Here is a 10,401-nt window from a genome sequence, read left to right as displayed (position 1 = left end):
AATTAAGCCACCTATCACCTGACCAACAGTGCATCCCAAGTTGGGATTGCTCTAGGAGAGGCAGCAGTCACACTAATCACTCACCATGAATGGAGAGGATTTCAGAGACACAGGCTTCCCCAGCACTGCCTGCTCCTATCAAGGAAGGAAGTACATTCTACTCTGAAAGCTAGAACATTGTGTATTGCAGATTAATGCCAGAGCTAGTTCTAAGTGTGATGAGAGGGGGTAGGTGGGAGGGGAGGGAGAGGGAAAGTGGGAGAGAGGGAAAGGTAGAGAGAGGGAGAGAGGGAGAGGGAGTATATATCATTTAGGTAAGGCATTCTCAGTCAAAGTGTACATTAAAATTGCTCATGGATCATTTTGAATTGCAGGTTCCTAGAACCCAACCTACATTTTTGAATCAGATTTTCCAAGGCTAAGACAAGATTAAGATTTATAAGGATTCTTATTTATTCTACTTGTATTAAAAATGATTGTTCCAGCAGAGTACTAGTCTCTGAAACAAAAATGCTAATGTTTATCCTTAGAAGAAGATCCTTTGAATTTTAAATGTTAAAAAAATTAAATTTACAATGTGATAATTTGTGTACTGGTGCACTTATGATATTCTTTTCCTTCAATAAAGACTTTTAAAACCTATGTTTTTAATATATATGTTTTATCACAAGCATGACCACACTGAAGAGAAAGGATAGTTCAGTTCACTATAGTGGAGATGGAATGCAGAGACAAAGTATGTGACATCATTGAAGATAAGAAGCTGAGAGAGGAAGTATAGTGACCAGGATGATATAGTGACCTATATAATGACCCAGGATGTAATGTACATAAATGGCAGGATTCCAGTAAGCTATGTACTTCAACTGTGTTCACTTAGTATATTTTCCCACTTTCCAAATTACCATTATATCGTGAATCCATAAATCAATTAATTCAATGACTATGTCATAAACCTGGTGACCTAATTATTAGAAATGCATAGCCTGTCCTCTATCACACACACATACAGGAGAGAGAGAGAGAGAGAGAGAGAGAGAGAGAGAGAGAGAGAGAGAGAGAGAGATCTATCCGTTGTTCCATTGTACACACACATATACCCACACAAGGGAGGGAGGGAGAGAGAAAAAATAGAGAGAGAGGTGAATTATTTATCTCCTAAATGTTTCTTAATCTAATCAAGATGGCTAATTAACCACAACATTCATGTATCATTTCAGGCTGACAAAGAACACTAGAATGAGAGTGAATATCAATTTGGAATCTTTCAACTGATTCATTTTCTCAGTACATCTACTTATTTAGCACAATAATATAGAAGCTATGCATCATTACTACTTAACAGCAGAATGAAGAAATGATCTTATGATTGTGTGACTTTTGACCCCATAACTTTCTGTGAAGCCTACCACTGCTTAGCCAACCTCAGGGTCCTGAGCTAAACACTCAAGATCAAATATGTGTGAAAGTCACTTTTCATAAGCGTAAAAGGAATTTGCTTTGATATTTGCATGTGCTTGGCATGCACATATTTGGTCAGTATGATGTCTAGTTACTGTAAAAAAAATGAAAAGGAGTTTTTATTTACTGTGGACACACACAAAAATATCCAAACATCCTCTCTCTGAATTCCAACGAGCTCATCTACTAGGTGCTATTATCTACTATCCAACTCCGGTCAGAGCGGGCAGTGGACCAATTCTGAGTGTGTAGGAGGTTGATGAAGATGCAAAACTGGACACACATTCTATAGTATTTGTTTCTCAACTATGGGAGATGGAGCTGTGGTAGCAACAGTATCGTCCAAGAGCTTGTTAAAAAGCTAGTGAATCTCAAGCCTAACCACAGACACGCAGAACCAAATCTGCATTTTAACAAGATCTCAGGGTGATTCTTAATGTATCCAATTGTGCAAGCTATTTCTTTAATGGGGCAGGTCCAGGTAAGATGGCTGCGGTGACAATAACACAGCTCAAAGGAAAAACTACTAAACAGAAATAGAATTTCCCAAGATAGGTAAAGACAGTTACAGAGCAAACCAATTGACAGGTGGCTGACAGGTAATTTTACAGGGACAGTCCCAGTTAATGGAATTCTCTTAAAGAGAAGGGCTTGCAATCCAGAACTCTTCGTTGGGGTCAGCTCACTTGAAATGATCTGTAATCTTAACGAGAAAAGTCCAAATACTTAGGAGGCTTCGGGTAAAGTGTAGTACTGTACCTAGAAATGGGTCTAGGGCCAGAGGATAACAGAGGACCATAAGGTGGCGATGTCATGACTAAAAGAGTGCAGCATGGAAGTGAAGAGTCTAAGGCCAGGTTAGGGTACTCACCTTGTGTCTACAATCTCTGAAGAATAAAGGACAAGACATGAAATATTTCAATTACTTGAGTCTGGAAGCTAACACAGAAATCTCACTCTCTCTTAAGCCAGAATCCATATCCCCATGGTCAGATAAGGCTGGCAAAAGAAATACAACTTCTCCAACACATAGTAATATAAGCAGAAATGACACCTGGATATTTCTACTTACCCCAGGAAATGATAGCATCCAGTCAAAGTAAAAGTGTTTTCCAAAGTAAAAGCAGCAATTTCTGAAGCCAATCCCCAACCAAAATGAGTTGTCAACCAGGCAAAATCAAGAAGGTGACTGATTGGGGAGGGGCTGTAATCTCACCACTCAAAGTCTAGAGATGGGATGCTGAAGTAGAACAGGGACATCTGAACATTTTTTCTGTCATTATGTCCTTGGAAATCTATTCCTATAGCACTGGATATTTAAATTAAGCAATAGAAGAGATGAAAAGGAATCAGAAAGGGCAATGAAAGTAAAGATAAAAATGCAGGTGTGTAGTTGAAAAATTAAACATGCCTTGAAATATGTAGAAGAACAAAACATACCCCCTTTTCCTCAAAAATTTTGTCTTATTAAAAGTGAAACATGATTTTATTATTTGGGTAGAACATAATTTATATACTTATCTTCCTTTTAAAGGAAACTTTAATTCTACAATGTTTCTGCTATTGTTTGTGTTTACATATTAAAACACACTATGTCATTAAATATTTACAACCAAACTAAGGCTATTATGTTTTCCATTTTATTAATGAAAAACAAAAATTAGATTAAATATGCTTTTGTAGTTCCTACCTTTGGTTGACAGAAATTTCAGATAAGATAGGGACTAGAAGTCTTGTTTTTACTATCCATGTTAAATACTGTACCTTGGTAAGAGAACTTCCAGATTTGTTTTCTAGACAGAAAAAAATGTCATGTATATCTGTTGTAAGAAAGACCTAGATGATACCCCTCAAAATTTCATGCCAATCTGTGGTTCTGTGTTACTGATAGAGATAATATCTGCAGAGACCAAATCATAGGACTGAAGCCAACATAGATTAGAAGCTCCATTTATTCCCTATTGTTGTAGAACCCAAATAAGATACTCATACTGACCCAGCTACAGTGGCAGCACATTCCTTGCTACCTGCCCCAATGTTCTGGGTTCTCAAATGAAAGACACATACACACACACACACACACACACACACACAGAGAGAGAGAGAGAGAGAGAGAGAGAGAGAGAGAGAGAGAGAGAGAGAGAGAGACTTATATATTAGTATGCCTTTAATAGCTCAATTGTTGGGATACTCCCTAACACTCTCTCTTCTGATACTCCTGAGTTATTACTTAATATAATCTAAATTCCATCTTTGCAGCCCATGGACCAGAACTTCAACCCTCCTGGATCATGATCCCCAAATCTTACATCATAGCTATGCTATCTGTTCTGTACCTCTCTGGCCTGGCATCTCCTTCTTCTTCCCTGGCATGGTGGCTATCCTTCCCCTGGCATTATAAAATCCCATGTTTGCCTCCCTGCACAATCACTGGCCTCTGGCAACTTTATCTACCAATCAAAACTAACTATGGCAGGTACCCTCGGTGGTTTTTGAGCATATTCTGCAATTTGGAGACCTAATTAACATAATACAAGCATTAGACCACAGCACAAAATCCCCCGCCCCTTTATTTCCAATGAAAATGCCTTTCTCTAAAAATATACATTGAACATAGTTATAACAGTTATGTAAAGTATATGGTATAATATAGACTAATAATGTCCAGTTCATTAATTTTGTCAATTTAGGTTCATTACTCTAACATCTATCCTAACCTAAAGAGTTTACAATACTATACTTAAATTATGTTTTGATGTTTACCTGCATTACCATCTTAAAGCCAGCCTTTTAAATCTAGATCATCTTTCTTAATGATAAATAACTTAAAGTTTGATGATGTGACAATAACTAGTCTTCAACCCCATCAAACCTCTGAACGAATTAAATATTACCTGAATATATAGGAAGCGTAAAAACAGCTTTCAAAAGCTAAACAATTTGGAGAGACAGCTGGCTGCCTGGACAGTCCCTTATTCCTCAAAATGTTAGAGCGTCTGACTTTCGCCTTCTGGCCTAGAACCATTTGACAGACCTTAAGTGAAGCAGGAATTATTAAAGATTAGATTACCTTGACTTGGCAGAGCTAAGCTGTTGACTATCTGGTATTGTATGTCCTTTCCTGGATGGTATTTTTTTTTCAGCAGATGAATTAGGGCAATTCTTGCCAAGTGGCAAGCTTGCCATAATTCAGCCACTCTATATGGAGGTTATGATGCTCAATATCTTCTTTGAACTATGAAGAGGGTACTGTCAGGAGGAGACATGTCTCCTAGTCAAAAGATCTATTAATAATGAAATTATTTTAAAGGCAATATTCTGTGGAATTCTAATGCTTTTGAAGACTATCTATATATAGTATATCTGAACTGTTAAATCTTGATTATTCTTAGCTATTTCTATTTGAATAATATTGAAAATACTTTTATAATTAAATCAGAATCTAATATAACCATGAGATTATTACCTGGCCCTTAACTTGCATTACTTAATCATCCTAAATTGTTTGTAATAGCAGATATTAGAATGACTGGGTCTAAGCCTTGCATTTTTAAATGAGTGGAATAGGCACAATGCCTATCTAAGAATAATAAAACTAATTTTAAATTTTAAATCAATATACAAAGATTTTTATCAGTAAAACCTTAAACCTGTATAGCTATGTAAATTCTGTACCAATGTAAGAAATTATAACTAGATTTTACATCAAATATAAAGATTTCTACCAAAGTAAAATTATTGTTATATAATGCTTTGCTTAAGAATAAATTTAGTAATCTATCCCATATATCTAATTTCTTTTTTAAATTTAGTTTTATTTGTAATTCATTTTTTTACAAACCATATTCCATTTCCTGCCACAGCTCCTTCTCACAACACCCCTTCTCCACATGGATGCCTCCATTCTCCACCCCATCTGACTTCTAAACTCCCTGGGGTCTATTGAGGGTAAGGTGCAACATCTCTGAATGATCATAGACCTAGAAGTCCTCTACTGTGTATTGGGGGCCTCATGTCAGCTGGTGTATGCTGTCTGTTTGGTGGTCCAGTGTTTGAAAGATCTCAGGGGTCCAGATAAATTAAGACTGCTGGTCCTCCTATAGGATTGTCCTTCTCCTCAGCTTCTTTTAGCCTTCCCTGATTGAACAACAGGGGCCAGCAACTTATCTCCATTGGTTGGGTGCAAATATCTGCCTCTGACTCTTTCAGCTGCTTGTTGGGTCTTTTGGAGGGCAGTCATGGTAGATCCCTTTTTGTGAGCACTCCATCAGTAGTAGTGTCAGGCCTTGGGACCTCCCCTTGTCCTGAATCCCAATTTGGGCCTGTCTCTGGACCTTCTTTCCCTTAGACTCCTCTCCCTTTCCCTGTAATTCTTTTAGACAGAAACGATTATGGGTCAGGTGTGACTGTGGGATAGCAACCCCATCCCTCACTTGATGTCCTGTCTTCCTGTTTGAGGTGGGCTCTATAAGTTCCCTAGACCTACTGTCAGGCATTTCACCAAAGGTCCCTTCCTGTGAGTCCTGGGAGTCTCTCACCAGGTGCAGTCTTGGGGGATTCCCCCCAACCTCCTATTTCCTAAGGTTGCCTGTTTACATTCTTACTGCAGGCCCTCAGGGCTTCAGTCCTTTTCTCTCACCCAATACTAGCTCTTACACTGTTCCCCTTATCCCATCCACTTCCCTTCTCAAGTCCCTCCCTCCCTCCCCACTATGATTGCTTCTTCTCTCTCCCAAGGGGGACTGAGGCATCCACTCTAATTTCTTAAAGTATTACTCTACCCCCTTTTTCTTACCAAGCCCCTCTCCTTTACCTCAGAAACAAAGAATAGAGAAGAGAAAAGAAAAGAGAGAAATCCCAACTCTAAGCTCTCTATTATGTTTCCTCCCAGTTCAAAAAAAATGACCATTTATAAATTATCCATTAAAAGGACAACTTATCTAAAGTTTATAAAATAACCATAACCAAACACTCAATCTCAAGGATTAGGGATGGTGATTTTTTTCCATGGCTTCTTCCTACTTAACATGGGCAATGAATATGTGTTTGTGTGTGTGTGTGTGTGTGTGTGTGTGTGTGTGTGTGTAATTTTTAGGGACTGGGAAGGGTAGGAAAATTGGAAAACTCAGGCAGACTTAAGAATGCTAGCTTCAGTGTCTGTTATCCAGCCTCTGTATGGTTAGAAGACTGAGAGCTTGACTAAAGTTTTGACTGGATCCATCTGAGCGGCTGAATGGAGTAAGGTCATTGGGAATCAGCAGCTATTCTGAAGATGTCTGGGAGCAAGTCTCTAGAAATAGATTCAAGAAGAGGGGAGCTGGAACAGCAGGTCAATTCAGCATCTCTGAGGATGAATCTTGCTGTACCAAACTACAATATCATACTCTGGGATCTGCTTGTGTCTGTTTATAGTGGACATATGCACATTTAGACTTATTTAGACATTCAGAATTCACAAGAGCTAAGAAGAGGGTCAATTCTTAAATCACCATTGTCATGCTGGCCTTGAAAATTGAAGATCCAAATGGTGATGGTTGCCAAAGCTCTACATAGCGGTGGTAAACAACTGAAGGCTAAATAACTGTTTCCCTGGGGTATGTATGGAAGCTGGCAATTCTTGCTCACTATGGAAGTGGAGATCTTTCACCTTAAACCAAACTCAGAACTTCCAGGAGGTAATGAACTAGTTTGTTGTGTCTCTTTTGTAGATAAAGGAGACTCAATAACTGTCACATGGTTCAAGTCTAGAAACCTTTGTCAAATAGCAATGGTGTCAGAAGACCCAATGTAGAAATAGCAAGAGTAGTGAGGGGAGGGTTACCCTGTATAAGAGGTAAACAAGTTCTTTCCTAGGAAAATACCTTTACAGAGTTCTAAGGGATTCTCAAACCACAATGAGTAGGAATGAGTCGGCACCAGCATCCATACTAAACATGCCTTCTGCATGGCATGCCTTCTCCCTGTTTCTACCATGTGCTTCACCTTCTCTATCTGGGGAGTTCACTAATCAGTTGCCAGTCAGAGAAAACACAAGGATTTGGTAAAGAGTTTACATATGAGGTAGAACAATTTGGGATCACAAGAGAAGCTTCTCCTTGTGAGAGATTATGTTGGTGAAACATCAGGGTTTAATGGATCAAAGTGATCAGAAGTACTATGGAATTCCTTACAGATGTCACCCACAAATCAAGAAAAACAAAAACAAAAACAAAAAACAAACAAAAAAAAACAGAACATAAAGGAATCAAAATAGGAGTCAAACCAGGAAACTTTCTTGCATGTTGAGTTTCAGTTGGAGATCTGACAATTTGTTGGGGACGCAGCCCAGGGTCTCCAAGACACTCCTGGATCTGGATGCTGAGATGTCAGATGAACTTGCATCCTAGTGACATGTTTAAATAGTACTTTCTGATCTATGTCTCTATCCTGTAATCTCTTCCACTTTTCTGAGTTAGATAAGATTTAAAGTAAATTAAAGAGATTTTAAATGAAGGAAAAATATGACAGCATTTTCCTATTTTAAAAATCTACATCTCTATTTGAGTGTATGTAAACATGCATGTCTTATATAATTGCATATATATATATATATATATATATATATAAACATTTGCATTTAGTATTATTTCTCCTATTTTATACATTATTATCCAAACTGTCTAGGCACAAACTTGCTATACTTTTTCCACCATAAATAAACAAAAATGCCCAAACACAATTTGTAAAATGTCATCTCCAAACCTCAGTGAGGATGCTGCATAAATAGAAAACCAAAATTAAATCTAACTGGGCATGATGCCCAGACCATAGGCTTCCGGCAAGCAGACATGGAGACAGAGAGAAAGAAAAGGCATCAAATTGGGAAAAGAAATAGTGAAATAACAGGGAAACCACAGTAATTAACCCCATGACCAATCTGTCTGCAGTGGGAACTACTTTTCAGTTACTTTTATAAATGAATGTTAGACATTTTCCATTTATATTTGAAGTGTATCTGCATTGTTGGTTAATATAAAGCTAGTGAAATGATATAATTCCATTATTATGCAAAAGCTCATAATTTATTTTTAGTTCCTTGCTTTTAAAAAATAGAAATAAAACACCAAGATACAGAACAGTGACATCATCTTCCAAAATATCCTTATGCTGTCAATTTCTTGACAAGTGTTCCCTATCTCTCAGTATTGGGCAACCTTTGGTATGCTCTCTGCCCCCGTGGTTTTACATTTTTCCAGATGGTAGTATAAATGAATAACTACGGAAAAGTATCAAAATATCCATAGTGGTAGTTTAAAATATACTAGTAACGATAAAAATATGAGAAGGGGCAGGTACAAGCATGTCAGCAAGTTGTCCTCAGATGCTGTAATCTTTATACGTTTGTATGGCAGTAACTCAAAGTAGTAGGTAATTAGACAGAACCACTATCTTTATGCCTGGACACTAGGGAATCACTCTTGTAGAGAATGAGGACAGATTGTAGTATGATCATTAAGAAAGCTACTGATGAACCGAAAGGTATAAGGGAAGTGACTAGCTAGAAACAATAGTGGCCTAGTAATCTGAGCTAGGCAAAAAGAGGAAGTGGTACTTCTTCCTTGATAGTCATTATGCTGTAGATATTAACACAGCCCACCACATATCCCAAAAGCAACTCCTATCTTGGTGTGTGTCTAAATAGTTGTGTCCTAAAGCTTAGGATGTTTTTATTCCTATAATGATTCCTTGTTAGAAGGAGGCCCTGATACTGGTAGGTAGTACCAGAATCCTAGCAAGTATGTAGCTTACCGTGGTATAAAATATCATAGCATTAAAGACCACCCAGCAAGCATCTTGTCTTGTAGTACATGTATTTAATAAAAATGCTTTGGCTATTTTGGCTATTAGACCTAATATACACATTTATTTGTTCTTGGATTTGGTTTGGTATTTTGTATATATGAGCAATCACTTATGATTGTGTGCATGCATAGATTTGTGTGTGTGTGTGTCTGTGTGTGTGTGTATTGGTTTGTGATGCTAGAAATATAAAAGGTAAATTCATATGCTTCATGAAGGAATTCATCCTTTTGCAGGTGTTCTTCTTTGGATTTGTAGACTAATATTGCCACCTATGTATACCTCTTTGGGTTATCCTTAGGTGCCATAGAAGTGGTCAGGTTTAATCACAGTCAGGGTGCTAGATAAGAAGCACTGTGGTTTAGGTTTGATAATCTGACACAGCTCATGTTATTAGAGATATCCATGGTGGGGAAAAGGCCATGGGGATGTTTTGGCAATAATCCACTTGGAAATGAATACAAAACAACCCAATAGAGTTGAGGAACAAATCCAAGCCACCTGTGGCAAATAATTATAAGCTGTGAGAATTCTATATGGAGACAAAATATCTGACCAAAGGACTTATATGACAATGTGCCAAAAAATAACATTTCTCTGGAATTTAATTTAGCCAGATCCACTGGGGTATAAATCTGAGTAAATCTCAACAATGTTTCATATTATAATGGAGGTATAATATCTAGAATTGAGCTTAAGTCAGCCATAGCACATAAGCGAACTGGATGAAAATAAGTCAAAACTAATATTTATCTCATCACTGAAAGTAACATGGATCTTTCCGTTTATTTTATGGCTTTGTGGAGGAGGGCAGCAGTTTCAACCTAGAGGGAGGGAAATTCTCAGCTGTACTTTATGAATACGTCAGTGCAGAATAGAAGGGCAAGCAAAAATAATAGAAACTAGTTCATGCAACAGTTCTAATAAAACCCAAATGTAAAGGAACAATCACATCAACAGAAATTTTTTTATTATTATTTTCTTTATTTACTCAAATGCTATCGTGAAAGTTCCCTATACCCCCCCCCACTGCTCCCCTACCCACCCACTCCCACTTCTTGGCCCTGGCCTTCCCCTGTGCTGGGTCATATAAAGTTTGCA

This window comes from Mus pahari, chromosome 17, assembly GCF_900095145.1.
Source record: "Mus pahari chromosome 17, PAHARI_EIJ_v1.1, whole genome shotgun sequence".
In the NCBI taxonomy this organism is placed as follows: Eukaryota; Metazoa; Chordata; class Mammalia; order Rodentia; family Muridae; genus Mus; species Mus pahari.
The sequence above is the reverse complement of the archived record's forward strand: the minus strand, read 5'-3'. Positions refer to the sequence as shown.